This window comes from Pteropus medius, unplaced genomic scaffold (assembly GCF_902729225.1).
Source record: "Pteropus medius unplaced genomic scaffold, Ma_sr-lr_union100, whole genome shotgun sequence".
NCBI classification, from domain to species: Eukaryota; Metazoa; Chordata; class Mammalia; order Chiroptera; family Pteropodidae; genus Pteropus; species Pteropus medius.
Genome location: NW_024354499.1, coordinates 298,770 through 320,805, shown reverse-complemented (window position 1 = coordinate 320,805; position 22,036 = coordinate 298,770). Strand labels below are relative to the sequence as shown.

At 34.1% G+C, this 22,036-nt stretch overlaps 1 long non-coding RNA gene across 1 annotated transcript in view; it reads right to left on the bottom strand.

The window, feature by feature from the left end:
• Nucleotides 1–22,036, bottom strand: part of LOC120594512 (uncharacterized) — a 46,041-nt gene that overhangs the window by 5,766 nt on the left and 18,239 nt on the right. The window contains exon 2 of the long non-coding RNA XR_005650588.1: nucleotides 2,673–2,746. This is a non-coding gene — a long non-coding RNA (uncharacterized LOC120594512). The remainder of the gene's footprint in view (nucleotides 1–2,672; nucleotides 2,747–22,036) is intronic.

The window sequence follows — 22,036 nt, the reverse complement described above, 5'->3', positions numbered from 1 at the left end:
AATTGCCTTTTAATATACAACAACCCTCGAGGTGTTCAGGTTACATGCTTATTTTAAGATCTTTTGTTTACTTTCTGATCTTCATAGGTCATTGACATCCCATTTAGCCCTGGTGACCCTGTTTATACAATTTTGATATAAATTAAAAAGTGTTCTTGGAGATAACATTAACATTCTTGATCTCGATCCACCACATAAGCAAACAATAGTCTTTGCTCAGTCCTATATATAATTGCTCAAAAGTTTCAATGCAGACTCCAAAATTTAGACAGAGAAAATCTGATCAAACAGATACGCTTTCTTACTTTTTCATTCTAAGCAAGATGAGACTCCAGCCTGTGTAAAACCCAGTGAAATATCTTACGGGATCTTTGGTAGAATGAAGTTATAATTCTAATAAAACACTAGATAGAGTATGTCAGGCTTTAATTAATAAGAGGAAAACCATGTATAGAAACAGTAGGGATCTATTTCTACATCTTAACTTGAATTTAAATGTGTTTTCTTATTCAAATGTGTTTTTATTTAAAACTCAGAAGGTGTTGTTCCTCCTAAGCTTTTGATTCTCTACAAGGGGGTGAGGGAGGTAAACTTTCTTCAATGTGCTTTTTTTTACTTTATTTTTTCAGTTTCCATACTGAAAAAAGCATCTTGACAAACACTTCCTTATAAATGTATATTAGTCTTGTGAATAACTGCAAATATTTAGCAAGCTATATTTCTGATAGCCCATTCTGCTCCTGTTAGTTCATCCTTCATGAGTAGATACACTTGAACTAAATCTTCATCGTAACTTCTTTTTTTATGAAAAACTTATATTCGTGGGCAAAGAAACTAATCTTAGAATACAAATAAAAGGTCTATATGATCTCATTTTTAGGAATTTATCCTAAGGAAGTAATCGGGCAAGTGTACAGAAAGGTGTTGATTTCAACATAGTTTTCAAATGCAAAACAATGGAAACAACCTAATTTTTCACCGAAAAGGGGCTGTTTACTTTGCACCCATTAAAAATGATAATGTGGATCGCTGTTTATTGATGTAAATAGAGGTCCATGATATATTAAATTAATCATCTAATTATTAGAAAAATTACTTAGAAATAAGTAAATAAACGAACAAGACCGTGTCAGTATGCCTCTGTATGTGTGTGTGTGAGAGAGACAGAGAGTAAAGAACGTTGTTTACCAATGTTTGTTCTGAAGAAAAAAAATCTGTTGGAATAAATCATTCTCAGATCAAATAAGTTTGAGAAACTCTACATTCTATCTCCTTTATCAAGCATCATAATATACTTTAACATATTAAAAACTTTGAGAAGTCCTGCACTGAAAGAGAACCTGTTTAACTGCATTTAATCCAAAACTTCTCAGGCTTATTTTATCGTAAATACCTTCTTTCAAGTGCCTTGTCAGCAACTTTTAACAGCAGTAGTAAATATAATTTTTACCTTTGTTTTGTACGTTTTCTAAATTATTTTATAATAAATATGTGTTGCATTTATAATTGCAAAAATTGAACTCGTTAGATTGTTTTTTTAAATTATGTTGGGAAAAATGCACATTGACAATTAGATGTAGTCAGATATTCAAATACATTGTTATGTAATAAGGAAATTTATGAAACATATTTGATGTGAGAAATCTCTTTTTATATAAAAAAAAGGAAATGAATCAAAATTTTAAAAAGAAAGGGAAAAAGAGAAGAGAAGGAAAAGGGAGATAATTGGGAGAACACACACATTCAGATTTTACCATTAATATCTTTGTGTGATCAATGATGGGTAATTTTTACCATTTTACTTCTTTATTTTAAGTGTTTTTCATTAAATACATATTTCCTTTGCAATTAGAAAATGTACAATAAATTTTTGTATTTGAAGTGGGCAGAAGTGGCATATGTGGATTTTAAGAGCAAGAAAGAGAAACATACCAAAAGACATGCTCCATAGTGTCAATTCAAGCTTCCTCATAGTTGCTTCTATTTCTTTGTTAATACAGACTTTATCTCCCTCAAGTTAAATCTATTTTAAATAAAAAAAATCCCATGTATTACCCCTTTGAATATGTCTCTCTTTCCTCTCTATGCCTCTATTTCCCTCCTCACCTCACCGGTGTCCCCAGCTTGCTCCCTTCCGCCACTTGGCACCATCATGAGAAGAATAAAGAATTACTTTTCTGGGCCTTTCATCTGGTCACCTTCAGAAAATCACCCACAAAGGATAGTATAAATTACAGGTATTCGAGAGGAAAACTTCCATCATCAAATTTCATCATGTGGGGCTCATGAAAGTCTGGAAAATTAGCAGTAGAACATCCATAGCTTTCTTGAAGAGACACAAATTATAAATGTGTTGACAGTTTCTTATGTTCATCCAAACTTTCTTCCTAAGGGAGAATAAGAAGTACTTTTTTTTCAAGGTATAAATATAGAATAGTGCGACTTTAAAACAGATCTTAGCTTCCATAACTAAATGGAAGTTGTCCTTCATAAATTAATCTTAGGAGGTAGTACAGTACATATTTCAATGATGCTTTCACTGCTTAAAACTTCTGAAAAATCCTTTAAAACCACATTATCTCACATAACAAAAAAACAAAAAATCAGTCCTGTTACTTTACCATTACACATAATTTTTAAATAAAGATATCATCCACAACTTGAGTACCCACCTTATTCATTATTATCTCCAGTTGTTTTGGGGCGTCTCCAAAAATAAGCCAAGCACCAAGCAATAACAAAGTGCCTGCAAAGAGAATTAAAACAAATAGAATATAAGAACAACAATAAAAGCCCTATCATAGAAAGGAAGTTTTCAAAGTATGAAACCCAATCCCTTTTAAGCACTGAAAGCACTGAAATTTTGCAAGAATAAATATTCATGGAGTTTGTAAGAGACTAATTTTTTTAAAAAAAACTATATATTTATACATGTATATACATATATTTTGATATATACATATATATAAACTCCCCCCCCCCAAATTATTTAGCTTTGAAATGTGATTAATAACATACAATCAGAGATTGACACACAGGTTACACTCTGGACCATGAGAGAATCCATCAAAACAGAAATGAAAGCTTCAGTCAGTCATCTTGATTTACTAAAGCACGAAGCAATGATACTGAGGACAAATCTTGCATCTGCTGCTCTTATGGTACAGAAATTCTGTGCATTAAAGCAAGCCATCCAAATTTATAATTTAGAGCTCTGGAGTGTTCAGTTTTTGTGATCACATAGTGACAAACTCTAACAAATGAATATATATATATATATATATATATATATATATATATATATATATATATATATATATATATACTTCCCTGCCTCTAAGCCTGGACCCCACTGGAATTAAGAGCTATGTCCAGCTCCCATCAGAAGATAGAAAGATTTGTTTAGGAAGAAAGTTATGAGCCACTAATATCAAAGAAGCTTTGAGACACGAACCTTTTGTTTGAGATTGATGTGATCTATGCCTAATGAATGGTTCCACGTTTACATCATGGTTCTTCTGGTCAAAGAATTTTCAAAGGGCTTTCCAATTTTACCTTAAAACATTGAAGTCAAAGTCTTAAAAGTATCAATAGTATGAGCACTTGTTTAATATTTTCCAGGATAGCAACTGATTCCCACCTTTCAAATAAGAAAAACTTGGTTGTTAAGGAATAAATTCTTTGACTATGCAGCAGTTGGAAAACTACAGCCCAGGGGTCAAATCATCACAGACCGACTGCTTTTGTAAATAAAGCTCGATTAGAACCCAGCTACACCCATTGTTTATGCACTATCCACGGCTGCTACAAAGGCAGAATTGAGTAGTTGAAACAGAGATCTTATGGCCAGCAAAACCTAAAATATTTGCCATCTGGCTCTTTACAAAAGGTTGGCCAATTCCTAGACTCGATCATTAATTTCATCTTCTAACAAAATAATTTCTAATAATTAGTCAATAACAGTGAATTCACGAATATTTTCCCATTCTATTGGCTAGAAAACCAAGTTAGACCCAATAGTGTAAGATAAACATTGATGACATCATGTTTCCCAACATAAAGATACTTGGGGCTGGTGATTTATCATCTCAGCCTAGCACCACACCTGTTTGGTCTAGATCCACACATCTGTATCGGGGACACAGTATACAATTCACATTTTCTGCCATCTTTACAAGAACAAAGCTTCAGCATAAAGACTTAGTCACATGTAGTATTTATAATGATATATCAAAATCATCAAGTGAGGTACAAATAAGACATGATGAACTGGTGTCTAAAATGGGAAGGACATTTCTCACCAGGTGCTAATAATTTGAAGGTAGATTTGACTGCAGACTTACATAAGTTGATACAGCACTCCCTTAATCAAAGGATAGTTAAAAAGAATATGAAATGAGCTGACACGTTTTGACATGATTGCCGATTGCAGATCAGATACATGTGCACTGCACATTGGGAATGCATTGGAAAGAGTTTTTATTCCCTTAAGTTATGGATTTTAAATCAGTTCCTGAGATGAACATTTCAAACACATGAACTTACAGTTCTGAAACACACCCCCAAACCTGGAAGTAGGACACATGCACGAACATCTCTCCAATTCCTGCATATCCCCATTTTACTTTGAATTACAAAATGAACTATAAAATAACCAGAAGAAAATATAACTTTTGGTTGGTAGGGTAGGGAAGAATATCTAAACATAAAAGCAAAGGAAGAAACCACATAGGAAAACAGATTGGATACATAAAACTTTAAAATATATGTATGTCCAAAATAGTCATAAAAACTACAAGGTGAAAGAAAAAATATGTATAATATAAAGAGTTGTAGTCTAATATCTTGTAAGTCTTTCACATTTATGAAAAATGATAAACAATATTTATTAAATTAACCGTTAATGAACTTTCAGTGAACTCCTGCCTAATACTGTTTGCGCTTCAATTGGGTGACCCGATTTTTCCAGGACTGACATGTGTCCCGGGTTGTGAGATTTGTGAGCTAAAACCAGGACAGCTGCAGACAAATCTGAGGATCAGATCAACCTGGAATCAAGTTCTCGTTCCACTACCATCGGATTTTCAACATGATATTCCACCTCCATGCGTCTCAATTTACTCATCTTTAAATGGGTGCTAACGTGGTACTCAACTCTTTGGATTCCAGTGAAGGTAAAACAACAAAATCTACAAAACTCACAGACCTGGCATATCACATAAGTTCAATAAGTAGTAACAATGATGATAACCACTATCATTATTATCATCATTGTCATCTGTGAAGGCTTACTAGTTTCTACTCAATATCTATTCTCATTCCTATCTACTGAACCCCGATTTGGAAGAAAAGTTAAACAAATATTGCTGAATTCCTTGATAGAAGTTGTCATTTGACCTAGTTCTGGCCACTAAGAAAAAAGAGGAAGTTTTTAATTGAGAGTTCCAAGAAGGCTTCTTAAGACATATGGATGTGTAGGGAGGGGAAAAGGCAGAGATATCGGTGTGCACATTTTGTCCTTTGTTATTCCATTTCTTCCTACCTGAAATACAGACTTGATGCTGTAAGCAAAGCATCCATCCTGTGCCCCCAAGGGTGACAAGAACATGTTAAGGATGGCTGGGTGGGAAGATACAAAGAGTCCATTTCTCCACTGGCATCATGGAGCAATTCTACCCAACTTGGATTTCTAATTTTTGGACTTTTCACTCTGTGAGAAAAAAATAAAAACTTCAATTTGTTTAAGCTGTTATTTCCAGGTTTGTGTGTTATTCACAGCCAAAAAGAATTCTCAACCAATATTAGGTACACACTGGCAGAAATATAAGCAAAGAATTCAAACAGGTAATTTAACAAAAACAGTCTATGACAAAACTAATTTCATCATTTTTATTATATAAATATAAACATGACGCTATGTTTAACTGTCACGTTGACAATAAAGTACAGAAAATATTTAAACACCATATTTAATAATTAAAATGTAACAATTATTTTTTTTATTATGCCATGCTTTCTTTTGACTTTTTTCAAAGAAATAAAATGCAATAGATACAATGGAAGCTCTCTTTTATTTTTTGTTTCTGGTCCATTCACTTTCCTCCCTCCCCAGAGTTAGCCAATATTCCCAACATACTGTGAATTCTCCCTGTCTGGTTTGTTTACTTTTGCTACATAAGTGTGTTTGTGTATATATAAGTATGTATGTATGTGTATATATGTACATACATAATACATACATAATACATATATATGCAAGACTATAGTCTATAACAAGTTACTTATTAGTGTATTTTTAAATTTCACATAATTGTTAAAATTCTGTTTATATCTTTTTTATGAACTGCTTTTTTAAACTCAGTAGTATAATTTTGAGATTTACCTACACATATACATATGTATCTAGTTTATTCATTTTAATAATTCTACTGTCTTCCGTTGTATTAATATACCATAATTCATTTACCAATTTGTTGGACATTATATATATACACTGAAGTTTTGCTATTAGCACATCCTTGAGTACCCATGAGAAAGTCCCTCATTAATTTGCATATCACTAATTATTACATTTATTGGTTATTTGGTTTTCCTCCTCTGTGAATTTCCTATTCTTATCTTATGTGTGCTATTTGGTGGAAATTTTGCCTTTGTCTTATTTATTTGTAGGAATTATTTATATATCTTGCATAATGATTCTTAGCTAGTTATCTATTGTCTTTTAGGGTATTGCTTTAAATTTTAATGTCAGATTAATCAATCTTTTCCTCAATTTTTTCTTTTTTTAGAAATCAAGATATTCAATTCAAATTATTCAATTCAAATTCACATAACAAAATTCATCATTTTAAAATTCATCATTTTAAAGTATACGATTCAGTGGTTTTTAGTATATTCAAATATGTGTGACAATTACTACTATTTAATTCCAGAACATTTTCATCACCTCAAGAAGAAATCCCATACCCCTCAGCAATCACTGCCCATTTTGTCTACCTCAGGCCTTGGCAACCACTAATCTACTCTGTCTCTGTAGATTTACCTATTCTGGATGTTTCGTATAAATGGAATCACACGATATGTGATCTTTTATGACTGGGCTTCTTTTCCAGTCATAAAAGATCACATATCGTGTGATTCCGTTTATACGAAACTAAACATAATAGTTTCAAAGTTCATTCATTTGTAGCAAGTATCAGTACTTCATTTCTTTTTATGGCTAAATAATAGTCAATCGTGTAAATGTATCACATTTTGTTTATCCGTTCATCAATTGATGGATATTGGATTGTTTCCACTTTGGGGTAATTGTGAATGATGCTTCTATGAACATTCATGTAAAAGTTTTTGGATAGACATATGTTTTCAATTATAATTCCTGAATCATATGGACTCTCTATATTTTAAGAAACTGTCAGACTGTTTTCCAAAGTGGCTGTACCATTTTACATGCCCACTAGCCATGTGTGAATGTCCCAGTTTTTCCACATACTCCCAACACTCCAACTGCTCATCTTTTTTGTTGTAGATACTTTAATGGATGTGAAACTATATGGTATCTTATTGTGGTTTTGATTTGCATTTCTCTGATAGCTAATAATGTTGAGCATCTTTCCATGTGCTTATTGGCCATTTGTGTATCTTCTTTGAGTAAATGTTTATTCAAATCTTTTGCCTACCTTTTAAATTGAGTTGTCTTTTTATTATTTTGTTGTAAAAGTTAATTATATATTCTAGATACTAATATTTTATTAGATATATGTTTGCAAATATTTTCTCTCATTTTGTAAGTTTTCACTTTCTTGATAGTGTTCTTTGAAGTGCAAATGTCTTTAATTTTGATGAAGTCAAATTTATGTTCCTTCTGTTACTTATGCTTTTGATGCTGACTAAGAAACTGACTAATCCCAAGGGATAAAGATTTACACTTATTTTTTTCTTCTAAGAGTTTTATAGTTTTAACTCTTATATTTAGGCCTTTGCAGAATTTCTTAGCTAATTTTTGTATATGGGATGAGGTACAAATCCAACTTTATTTTTCACATGTGGATATCTAATTGTCCTATTTTTAATGGTTTTATTTTGTAACTACTTTAAGAAATTTTTCTGCACCCATACATAATATTTCCCTAAAAGTTTTAAATTTTTTGATTTTTACTTTTAGGTCTTTATTCTAGAAGAATTTGATTTTGTGGTTGATGTAAAGCCAGGATCCAGTTTTTTTCTTCTGTTTGGTTCTCATTTGACACAGTGGTATTTGCTGAATACCCTTTTCCCCACTAATTTTTAATGCCACCTCTGTCAAATAACAAATCTCCACATATGATGGAGTAGATTTCTGAGTTCTTTATCCTGTACTACTATTTATCAAACATTTAAATTAGCATAGCTTTATAATAAGTCACTGAGTTTTTTAAATTTCAATGTTTTTTTTTTTCACTTCTAGAGCTTGCATTTGGCTCTTTTTCAAATTTGCTTCTTCTTTTTCCACGATTTCCTGATGTATCTTTGTGATTTCCATTTCTTCTTTTATCTCTAATTAATTAATATATTGAATATATAGTCTCATTTAGACTTTTCTATAATATTCAGTTTCCGGGGTGTTAATCTCCTATTTGCTATAGCCGCTGATTCTTCCTTGAGGAGGCCTCTATCTTCATATTGTGAAGTCATCCTCTGTGGGGGCCTGGGAGTAGAGAACATACATTCACAGAGCAGTTTTCATTTGCTCTTGCTAGGGCCCTAGGGGTTTCACTTATTGTGGCTATTCTAAGATAATTTATTGACTTGAAGTCTTCATGCCATGTGAACAGGAAACTTCCAGACCCCTCTCTTGGTTATGGTGTTTTGATTTCCATCAGGAGACTCTTCAATACTTTTTCGCATGGAGCCCAAGTATATGTCAAGATCATTTCCACGTTCCTGAACCAATGGGCCTTTTCTAATCCCCATTTGGTAGACAAGGCACCTTTTAAGACTTCCAGCTTTATCCAGGTTTAGCATTAATCTGCCTCTTTGGGAACCCATTATTAACAAAGGCTGTAAAGTTATCTTTAAAGCACAGCAACATAAAGAGTGCTTATAGATATCAAGGTTAAACAGACTACTACATTAAGACAATACATGCATTTATGATAGAGCCTTATAACATCACTATATTTTTAAACTTGATTAGACGGGAAAGAGCCAGGAGTTGAAGAGCAAAATCATCTTTCATCTAGAGCAAAAATAACCATCATTCTGCCTCCTGTTTCTAAAAAAAAATTTCGCACCACTTGAGATTCACTGTTTTAAGTCATAGTCCTTCATGAATGAATGAATAAATCATAGGCATCGAATATTTTAAAAGTGGACAACAGTTTGCTGAATTTGGGGGAGAAAATTCTATTTTGCACTTCATAACACTGACATCAGATGACATACATCAGCAAACTTAAGAAAGATTCTCAACAGTTCTTTTTATTTAATTTTTTACATCTAAAAAAGTAACACAATTCCATTTCTCAGTCTCCATCATTCACAAGTTTTATAATGTCTGTAGCTTTTAAGATTATACCATTTGTATTTCTTTTGAGCAGGATTTAGCCTAGCATCATGAGTATTGAATAAATAACAATTTTTTTATGTTGTGGATGCCATAACGGACCCATGACATTTCTAACAAGCTTAAGCGTTCCTGAAATTTTATGCAAGTCAGATACATCTTATTGCTAATATTATAGAAAAAAAAATTATGGAAATAGCATGATGAACCTTTATTAAATTTATTTACAAACGCTTACTTTATCAAAAAGGTTAGATTATTGTTTATTAGGTCTTTTAAGACAAGAGGTACTTGGCAGTAGTTTCTAGTAACAAAGAACTTTGGCTTTTCAAAGCAAAACCTAATGTCTCCTTGAAGAAAATTAAAAATGGCAGAACTGAGAACTGAAGTATGGTGGGACTGTAAGACACATAAAGCCTCTCAGAGAGTCTCTGGATTAAGTTAAATAATATTAGTGGGGAAAGAAAATAATTTTTTTCCCATTTTACTCAATAGTGAGTTCCATATACTAAAAAGTTATTTAACAAAGATCAACTATTTGCCTTCCTGGATTCAAAAAATAAATAGTCCCTTTAAGTGTGTGCTAAAATGTGCTTAACATAATACAAAAATTTATCACATTTTCATAGAAATACATAAATTAGTAGCAAGACAATGGCATGAGTAAGATCTTCTTCAAGCTATTAAATTCTTTTCATGTTCCATAGTAAAGGAAATGTGGATCTAATTCGACATCCGACTTTTAAGGATTCTTATCTGTATCTCTCCAGCGAGTTGTTATTTCAGAACATTTGTAACTCTTAGTAGAGAAACCTCCCATTTAATATTCTTGCAAGTTGGAACGAAAAGAAAATGTTTGAGAATTTCTGATACTAAAAGATTTAATTTTTCTAGCACAACCAAACTATTACAGGTTTGACTGCTATCTGATATACTGAATGCCTTTTATGTTTCCTGTTCATGTCCGATGGGAGCAGGGGAAATGACACTGAGTCATCCTTTAAGTCAGCCCCCTAAGAACAGAGAATTTAAGGCTAAAGATTGCACAGGTGCAATTTGCCTGACCTGGTGTCCATATTACAGTAGATGAAAAATGACTTTACCTATGATTCCAAAAACACAGAGGGCAGCTCAGGGTCCACAGCCAAAAGGAAGAGAGAGGAGGTCTGAAATGTGGGCAATCTTATTAAACCTATCGATCAAGAAGTACTTATCAAGTGCCTAAAATGTACTTAGTGTTATAGTGGGTGAAAAAAGATCAAACATTGAGGAAAAGGAAAAAAATACTCAAAGAGGCATAACATTATGTTATCTATATTAATATATAAATAAAATTTGTCTCAAAAGAGAGAAGTGAAGAGCAAAGAGAATACAGTAAAACAAGAAGTAAAACATAGAAAAACAGTTGAGAAAGAGGATGATATAAAGATTAAGTCAAATAGTAGTAATAAATAATTTTTATAAGAAGGAGTTGATAAGGAGAGCCACACCTGGCCCAGAGAAGGAGGGAAGCATTGAGTAACAAGACCCAGTGTAAGATAATATAATGCCAGAACTAGGGGAGACCTCAGGGATCTGACATCCCTGTTCCCTCTAGAAAGGAAGGGAAGTGTCCTGACTTAAGGTCACACAAAGAAACAGACCTCACACTAGAACCAAGTCTTGGACTCCCGTGCTGCCACTTGCAATCCAATTCCATTTCAAAGTTTCAAAGCAAAAGAGAGAAATTGCTAAAAATGTGGCCATAAAAAGGTGAATAGGGCTTGAGAACAGGAGGAGAGGACAGTAGCAAAACATCATTAGTGCGGCCTGAATTTCTAGGAGGTCTAGCCAAGCAGAAGAGGCTGTGCATTTTATTTCCACATGCCAAATAACTGAATTTTAAAATATTCATTTACCTAGGACGTTTGATTCGACCACATGTGTATACGGACACTTTGCTTTTCTCACACCTACTTTTTTTGTTCACAAGCACTGAAATACAATTTGAGAAATACTATAGAACACCTGACCTTTTTCAAATCTCCCAGACAAACTCCAAACTCACCAGCTTTCCCCATCTCAGGAGTGTGAAATCTTATTTTCCAGTTCTCTGCTCAAATTTAACAAGCCACCTCCTGTTTAACCTTCTTCTGTGAAACCTGAAAGCACCAGACAATTGTACGCCCAGCCCAATCCTTGCTCCCCAGCCCTCCCCATCAGGAGTCTATAGAACCACAATTTCAAATCTCTGAGAATAGCCATCTTCTACCCGGAGTATAATGTAAAGTTTAACATATATCTTTGATCCTTAAGTGTAAAAGAACAATCCCCTAACCGCCCCCCTAAAAAGACCATTCTTCTAACCACCTTCTCACCCTTTGACTTTAAGAGAGAAGCATTTAAACATCTTTTAATTATATCCAAATATCAAAGACTGATTAAATGAATCTATGCCAAGATGGGGATATTGTTGATGATATTGTTTTTACTGCTTTCTGGTGAAGATGTACTTAGTGAAAACACTACAGCTCTCAATTAGGCAGCTGGGTGACTTATAAATATATATTTGTGTTTGAAGCCTAAGTGGCCATTGGCTTCCCTACTGTTTTACTTAGCTAACAAAACAACTCTATCAAAGTAAGTATTATTCCAAAACCCAACTTCCTGTGCAGAATGCTCCCATGTGCTCCATCAGTCTGGTTCTCTGATGAACTACATCGTTTCTTATAAACTGTCCATGGCCCATAAATTTCCAGGCATAAAGGCTATTACTGTGCTGTGCAAATCTGCTGAAAATTTGGGCCTTTCGAACTCCGCTTTACCTGGTTAAAAATGAGACTAAGGGAGTAAGTCCATCTGCAAACTTCTTTTCATTCCCTTTTCTCAGCCACGCTCCCATTTTGATCAGTGAGAATAATTTAATGTGAACAAGACCAGAACAAAGGTTTATTTTGACTCATTTTAACAGCTTCTGTATCAAATTAGCATTTTCTTTCTACAAATGCCACATACCAGGGAAGAAAAAAGGGAGATTGGAACAATTTTCTAATTAATCTGAGAAGTGTGGATTGGAAAACTCAGAAAGTAAAAAAAAAAAAAAAAAAGCCATTTTTTTCTTGTACTCGCTAAATGACTCTAGACAATAATGGAAGAGGAATCATAAGAGAATGCTTTAGAATCCAAGTGAATGGCCAAATCTACTTTATATAAGCACAAATTATGCCACACCAGACCATGTAAAAATCAGAAAACGTAAGGCTGCCACTAGATTTCTAATCTAAAGGTGAATAACATCGTCGGGCAGTATCATAATCACCATTGATATCATGTATTCTTATGTCTGTGCTTTACAGTTTATAACAGATTCACAAACATGATCTCATTTGAGCTTCATGAATAGGTACAAAGGATTTAGAAGGAGAAATGAGGCACTGACATGTCATTGTTCATGAAATTTCTTGACAACTCATCACCAACTTCATATAATTTCATTTAGTAATTAAAACAATAATGGTGAAATCGATAGTGGGTAGACTATGTAATATGACCTGGAGACCAAGATATCACTGTGTTTACTACAAAGGAAATTAAAACATAAACTGATGTTTTCCAAAGCTAAACCACTTAAATTTATCAACATTAAATCTGATGGTTTTGAGAGCAAATTGATCCATCTTAGAATTTTGAAGGCAGATAGGGAAGACTCCCCAAGTGAAGGATGGAAGGAAGGGAAGTGGGGAGAGAAGGAGGGAGGAAAGAAAGGAAGGAAGAAGGAAGAGATGAAAAATGGGAGGATTCAGTTTATTTCAGAAATGATATTTCCTGGAGTTTTTCCCTTGTGCTAAAGCAGGGGTCTCACCTTGCTATCCTCTCACCTAGAATCTGTCTTTTCACCTTCACACTTCCATTCACATCTCATTAAGTAAACAATGAGATGCTCATGCTATTGTTAGTTTCTTTGACACAAAATTACAATGTTCTGTTGAAGAATTCTTCCTGGTAATACGAGGAAATTCTGGTTGTTCGGGTGATATATTTAGTGCAAAGGGGGCTATAGTAAATTCTAGGGTGAGAAATGAGGTTTTGCTTCCTTAATCACATTAAAACCATTAAAAACGTTTTTCAGGTAGTTATAATCCTAATGTGAATATATTCATCAAGTACACTAACTGTATCTAAGCCAGAGGATTTGGGGTAGCGAAGAACACAGAATGAAATAACATCCCAACATCTCGGTGTCTGGGTCTAAATATTCCTTTCAATGAGTCCTACTTACTACATTATTGCTGCATTGATAATATCATGATAGTTTTCATCTTCCACGTCTTCAAAAATATTGTTTATTGTAGTATGATATACATTCCGCAACAATTAGGAGTCAGCAGTGCTATATTTTCTTTCCAGATGTAATTCTCTCCCCTATTTATATATTACACTTTCACTAAAGCTCTCTTTCCATGGAAATATCCAAAATTAATAATATAATTTTTAATAAAATCACAACCATTACATACTGTGGAATGATTTTTTAAATCTCGACATAAAAATCCCAGGTGACTGAGATAAGATGTAAAAACTAGCACGGGAGGTTATTTTTCATCGTTTACCTTGGAATTCATTCATTTAAAGTGCTTATTATGGTGTGCACGATGAGGTTATTCTCTCGTGCAAGTTTTCTTTTAAAAAGATCATAAAATCTCACTGTGAATATTTAACTGAAGAGTAATAACATAGTGTCAGATACTTACACAGCATAATGGTGTAACACTATGCATTTTGACATCTGTCCAGACAGATGTTTAAAACTTAAGTTCTTCAAGATTTTTTAAAGTTTTATAGGAAAAGATCTGGGAATCATTTTTTTATACTAAAGCTACTTTGTTATTACAATTTTACTGTCAACAATTTAATTAATTGAAACAGAAACAGGAAAGCCATTAATTTATAAAAGCTTTCTAAGAAGAATTTAGTCACACTGAAAAAAAAATAGGGATCAACAAGCAACTTTTCTTACTGACACACCATCATCAATCACCTTGTCTGTCTACATGGTTTACATGTATATATAAAATACAGTTTCTTGATTTGAGTCAGTATAATAAGTAATTTGATCTTGAAAAGAAATCATTGACCTGCAAAGCAACAATAACCATGTTTTTAGAATGTGTTCAAAAAGTAAATCTGAATTATTCTTTTCATATGCCATAATGTTGCTGCTAAATATGAGTGTGATATATTTCTTTTTAATTAAAAGTAGTTGCATTGTGGTGTGATTTTTAATAATTTTAGTGTCTTCGGATTTGTACATTTTAGATTCATGTTGAAACTTGTACACTACCACATGCTGATTGCAAAATTCATTAGTGCATAAATCATGTTTTAGAGATAGTCCTTTAAACAAAGTTGGTTTGATTGCAAAGTGCTCGCTGGTTGGCTTATTTATTATGAAGATTTGTCAGGCAGAGCCCTTAAGTTAATCAGTAACCAATAAAAATTTTAAACCTATAGATATGTCAGCTGATTTATTACTAAGAAAGGTTTGGGCCTTCTTAATAAACACTCATGAGAAGATGTACTGGTTACTTCAAAAGCCTATTTCCACGCTGCATGCAAAGTTTAAAGGCGATTCCTTGGTTCTGTTGAAAATAGAGAAGAGCATACATTATTTCCTCGAGTTTTATCTGTCTATATGTCTGCAGAAGATACTTAACCTGATTTGCTTTGAAATCAATATGCAGTTTTGCTATTTCTGTTTTTCTACTTGGCTTAGTGAGCTATCACTTAAAATAGAGGAAGGCTTTTCACACATCCCATGTCTCTTGTAGACATACAACTTTCAGCAAGGTTACATGAACTCACTCTTGGAAGGTTTTGATGTCACAATCTTATTGGGTAAATTTTTATGGAAGAAAATCATGATGCTAAACATAATTAGGACCAAATTCAAATTAACGGGGAAATGTTTCTTTTTCTCCACTGGATCATTTTAGAAAAGAATAAAAAGTGTGAAACATTATGCTTTAACAGTGAAATTTATGTAGATTTGATAATCTATGTAAATTATTAGGTGTGAGATTAAAAAATCTCTAGGTTTCAGTCTCCTATCTTTAAAATGGTGCTAGGGGAAAGGATAAAAGATTGAAATAGATCGTATCTAAATTCCTCTCAAATAGTGAAACTGAATGATCTTATGAATCCATTAATGATCCTCATTTTACTAACAAGAGAACACATTTGTAACTCTAAAGCTAATGCAATGCCATGCAAATGAGTATTTTTAACAAATAGTTACCGGTAATGATTACTTGATACTTACAGACCGGATTCCCACAGACAAAGTTAAGGGAATCTTTACGTCCTTTGTCTAGAAAATTTGGTCAATCTAATCTACGACAGATCCAGACAATCAAGATGTAAGAACAGAATAAACATTCTCAACCATTTTTGGCTGAATTATTCAGATGGTTACTTAAATTTCTACTTTCTTTTGCCAAAGTCTCTAAATATTCTCTCCAAACTTGTCTCTATAAGGCTTTGGGGTAAAGTTTGGGGGCGAGAGGAAGAGTCTCATTTTTTTTCCTCTATTTATTTTAACTCTTTCAATTATCAAAGGCGATACATAAAATATTTTCACCAAAACAGTAATTTTGCCAAGGTAAAAATAATTATAAATATAGTAACCAGGAGGCCATGATACACGGCTGTCTTTAGATGAATCATACAGAAGTGGAAAATTTATTTCCACCAACCCAGCTACTCAAGTACAAAACCATGTCTTCCTAATGCACTTTCCACTTGCGCCCAAAGCTCAGTATATCAGAAGGACAGGACTATCTTGTGTCAGTTTTGTGCTTGATGTTAAAATAAAAAGGGGTGAGGGAGAGAATCCCACATGGAGTAAATTTTGGGTTTTGTTTGATGCAATAATTTTTATCAAAAAGAAATCATACCCATTCTAAATCTGTTTGTAGCATGATCACAAATGTGAGGTGGTCTTTGATGGACTTGTTAGGAAGAGCTTTAGAGGAGCAAGACCTTAATTTCTTCCAAATGCATCCTTCTTTGAATTAAACAGTCAGAAAAGGACAAACACTGTGAAAATGCTGTTAATGTGTTTTAACTGTTAAAAGTGTTTTAGCTCAAAGAGATGTCAGAGAGTATAAAGACTCAGAATATTCAACTGTGTGTATTTCCACGATACTTTAATAATGTCTAAGTTAAATCATATTCAACTAAATGCTGAGCCAGTAGGCTCAGAGCTTTGCAAGCTTTCTCAGGACATCCAAATGTGCCCAAAGGAAGCTGGGCATATTTTTGGAAACTGCAATTAGAATTACTTGGTTGCATATAAGAAGAAAACCCAAAATAACAGTGACATACAAGTAAGAAGGAAGGAAGAAACGGAGGGAAGGAGGAAGAAACAGAGGGAAGGAGGAAGGAAGGAAATAGAGAGCAATGGAGGGATGGAGTTAAGTTCTTCTCATTTAAAAATAAAGGTAGGCAGTCTAAGATTGGTTAAGTGACTCCAAGTGTCATCAGTGGCCCAGGCTCCTATCTTTCTGCTCTACCATTCTACCACGTGATTTCTATCCTTAAGGTCACCTCATGGTTCAAGATGGTTGCTAAAAGTTTAGCTATTACTTCTCAGTTGCTGCTCTAATAAAATAGAAATAACAGAACAAAAAGGTTTCCTCTTAGCTGAGTCAACTACTTTTAAGGAGCTTTCCCAGAATCCCACAGACCTCTTCAGCTCTTCTGCTAGAGTTCAGTCACATGACCACAATTAGCTGCAAGAGAGGATGGAAACCATCTCTAACTCTGGGTGGCAATGGCCTGACAAAAGTTCAAGTTCTCTTCTTACGGAGAAAGGGGAAGTGGATATTGGGGTAGACAAGAAGCAGCTTCTGTTATAGAAATGCTTAAACAACTAGTGTGTGAAATATTTTTAAAGGACTAATCTAAGAACACATTTTTTTCCTCAGCAGGGGAAAGAGGTTTGCTGTTAAAGACTACCCCTAATGCCAAAGTGTGGAATATGGGTGGCAAAGGGTGAAGTGCTAAAAGTCTTAGGGGCTAGACTTTCTTAGAGTCTGGTAAACACCAACTTCCAAGCAGGAAAAGAAAGTGCACACCTGTTGCCAATTCTTTTAGCTCGTGGAGACATAACAGTGATGAGGGCTGGAGTGTGGCCAGGCATTGAGGAAACTTATTGGCACCTCTGTTTAGCAGGAAACAGCATGGAGAAGTGATAAGACTCAGGGCTGACATCACATAGACCTGGTTTGGAATGAAAAGTCTGCCTTACTCCACAACCTCTCCAATCCTTGGTTTTCTTACTTCCGAAATAGGGGAATAAATATGCCTCATAGGGGTTGCTATAACTTTAAAGTGAGAATTCCATAAAGCACATATGTTCAATAAATAGTAGCTATTAGGACTACTGTCATGCCTATTTTTAACCTCTGAGTTAGAAAAAGGTAAGCGACCAAATGCTCCGGAGATATAGAGGGTTTACCTTGTTTGCCTAGTAAGTATATTTCTCATCTTTCCCTGTCTTTTCTCCTGCACTCTTAATTGTTTCTATTTCTAGCCCCGGTTCTTAATTCTCCCTTACTACAACTTAGGGCTCTCAACTGATCCTCTTAATATTGTGTAAACCCTTGAGTTACTACTCCAAATTTATGAAAACTTCATTGTCTGAAAGAGTCATAGTTACATGAGGCAGGAGAGCATAATGATTAAGATCTTGGACTCTGGCATCAAACTTGAAACTCCAGTATCAACCTTTGACCAAGGGTCCTTAACCGCTCTAGGTCTCAGTTTTCTTGTCTGGATATTAGAAATAATAATTCCTTTCTTACAAGTAGTGCAAGTAAAGACTGAGGTCAGAGTCTGGCACATGGTAGGCAATGAATGAATGGTGGTGATTATTACACTGTTAGAAGGGTGAGAGGAAGAGAAGTCCCATTCATTGGGGGCCTCCTCTATGCCAAGCACTATACTTTAAAGTTTTCTATAGCTTTTATTCTTTGTACTGATCCGACACATTGTGAACTTTTCTTTACAGATGAGGAAACCAAAGCTTGGAGTAACAAAAGGACTTGCAAAAGACAGAACAAATCAAAGACAGTAGCATTATTTGGTCCCAAGTCTGTGTTTTCAAAGGCTATGCTCTTTCCACTCATTCACCAGGATAAATCTGGCATACCAGTTTTGAAGTCAACCTCTTGATACACCAAAGAGTCAAAGCAAAATTTAGGACACAAGCTACAATGATTACTTTCAGGACTAAACTGACCTCAAAAGAATGTTTTCAGCTTTTGACATAAATAAGACTTCTTTTAAATATTGGGTTTATCATTTAATATATTTTTAATGTCCAAATGGCTCGATCACAATGGAATTTTAGAAAACCTACTGCTAGTGTAGTTTTTGAAATTTTAATCTAAATGTTCTTTTTATTGTGCTCCAAACTAAAATTTCCTTTATATGACTGCCATTCAAATATCACACATGGAATCGAAACAGTTAAGTAAAATGAAAATTATTTTTTAATGATACCTCTCCTGTAAAAAAAACATGTGTATTTATAGATCTTCTGGTAATTCTCTACATTAATTCTTTGACCTCAAACTGACCGGAGAAGGTCAGCAATTCCTGTAATGTCCCTGAGTGGTACATTTTCATCTCTAACTTAGCTGAAAGTATATAAAAGCTCAGGCAGTGGGAAAGCACCCAAATAGCTATACAGCTGAGATGACCCCAAAATGCAAGTTAATCCCTCCAAGGTCAATTGTAATTTATGTTCAATTAACTGGCTCAAGAAACTTGTTTTAGAAAGAAGCCAGAAATTAGGAAACCCGTTGCTTGACTTTTTAGTAGAAATCACTTTCTTCGAAAGCCACCATTGGGGGCCCAAAATAAGAGGCTAACAACAGGCTTTTCCCCTGAGTGCATGTAAGTCTCTACAATGCTCCCTGACCACATGCATTCCAGGGGTGTGGCGGAAACCTGGAAGATTTAGATGGAAAGTCTATTGTTCCTGTGGCTACTGGATACTGTGCAAATGAACAGGATTACCAAACTTGGTCTCTACTTCAACATGCAAGGTACTGAGTTAAGCCTCCTTTAAGATATATTTAAAAAAAAAAAAATACAGATGAGGCGGTAGGGAAGGACTCCTGCTGATTAAGTCTGAGAAATAATAGCATCATAATAAATAATATAGTAATGATGCAGAACCCATTACATATAATAGGGATCCATTAGTCCATAGTGATAGAAATTAGTAAATGAATAAATAAAGGAAAAAACTCTTACAATAGAATGCCAACTAATAAATATATAAACATGATAGAGTTAACATCAATGGATGTGAAAAGCAGTGAATAAAGGTTTGATGAGGAGCAGGATATTTACATAATAATCTCAAACTATCTCCCACTTGGCAGACAACGCCTTAATCAAGTGAACTCAGTTAACATCACTAATACTGGAAAAGACATCATGTGCCAGCTGATGCCACAAACTCAGAGCACCTCATCTCTTCTGTGTTACTCTGGCCAAAAAGCTGACTGAATTCACTCCTTATGAATCCAATCATAAAGAAACATCACACAAACCTCAACGCACAAAATCACTGGTCTGTACTCTTCAAAAAAAGTCAAGGTCAAGAGAGACCAAGAAAGGCTGAGGAACTCTTTGCTCCAGATTCAAGGAGACTAAAGAGACATGACAAGTACAATATAATATATTATCTTGAATTAGATTTTAGGTCAGGAAAAAGCATAATGTAAAAAACACTGTTGTGGCAATTGATGGAATTTAAGTATGGAATTTAACATTTAGATAAGGTTGAATTTCCTGATTTTAATGGACATCTTGAATTCAACGTGCTATAAAATCCTCAACCATTAAACTTCCACATAAAGTTATTGCAACACCCCTTAATATGGCAATATTTTTACTGCTAGGAAACCAGAAGACAGGCATCTCATCTTCTTAAGACTGTGGACGGATATGCAAAAATAATTCATTCCTCCTTAATCATAAGAGCATATCTCATATTATTAAATTTACCTAGAGTTAACTTCCTGCTCTGATGTGATTCACGGTGGTATAGTTATGTATGAAAATGTCCTTGTTCTTAGACCAGACACACTGAAGTATTTGATGGTAAAGAGGGACAATGTCATCAACTCACTCTTTAAGAGTTCAAAGCAAATTATGTGTTATATCAAAGAGAGAGAAAACAATGAAGCAAAAGTCAAATATACACAATTAGTGATATCTGGGTAAAGGATTCAAGGATTAAAGGAGTTCCTTGCACTATTCTTGCGATTTTTCTATAAGATTAAGATGATAACAAAATGAAAATTTATTTTAAAGAAACATTAAAAGCTTTAAACTACAGCGAGTTAGCTTTTAAGTAAAGATATATTCTGAAGTATTTAAAAGTGAGAAGACCTGATATCTTCTGTTTGATTGACAATGAGAGAGAGAAAGAGAGACCAAGAGACAGAGACAAAGAGACAGAGACAGAGACAGAGAGAGGAGAGAGAGAGGAGAGACTGATAAAACAAAAGTAACAAAATGTTGATAATTTTAATTGTTGAAGTTGGGTGATGGATACATGGGGATCTGTTGTACTAGTCTCTCTACTTTTGTATATATTTGAATTATTTCCAACTCCAGCAATGACAACAATGAATTTAATTCCACCCCCAATACACACACATTCTAGTTTTCCCACACTCCTGATAGTTATAAAAAATCTGGATGGTTTGGCCCATCCTCCAAATTATAATTTGGGTTCAAAAGTAGCATTTTATAAGAATTATTTGACATTGAGTGGACATTTACCTATGTCCCAATACAGGAAGTAAGAGCTACATGCTGAGATTCTCTTAATGCACTTGCTAATACAGAGTAACAGAGGTTTATATTCATTATTTCTTCTATTCAGAAAAAAAAAAATTTTCTACAGCACAGCTGGAATCAGCTATCCTAGGAGTTGGACGAGCTTTGAGAAAGGCGGCCATTGAGATGGAGCGCTTCTGGCCAACCTTCAGATGACACCATCCCATACGTTGGATGTAACCTGACATTAGGTTCTGAAGATTTCCATCTGCGGTAACATTTACATCTTTGACTAGCTATAAAAAAAAGTTAAATCTTGGAGAAAATAGTGGAAAAATAAATACTGCCTGATGTAAGACTGAAAACAAAAGTCAACATCAAGCTTCAACAGATACTCCCTGAAATATGGTGGAACAAAGAATCCTCCTGGGAACTCTAATCAAACAAGAGGTCCTCATGTTTACTCTGACTACCATCCCTGAAGGGAGACCAGGTGCTACTTCATTTAGAATGTGAGAAAGCTAAGTGAAAGCATCATTAAATTAAACCGTTTAGTGGTGACTGCAGTAATAATACAATTTAAATGATACGATGGCATAAAAAAATAAAATAAATTGGTATAGTATGTTTTTGAAAACACCATGGAGATAT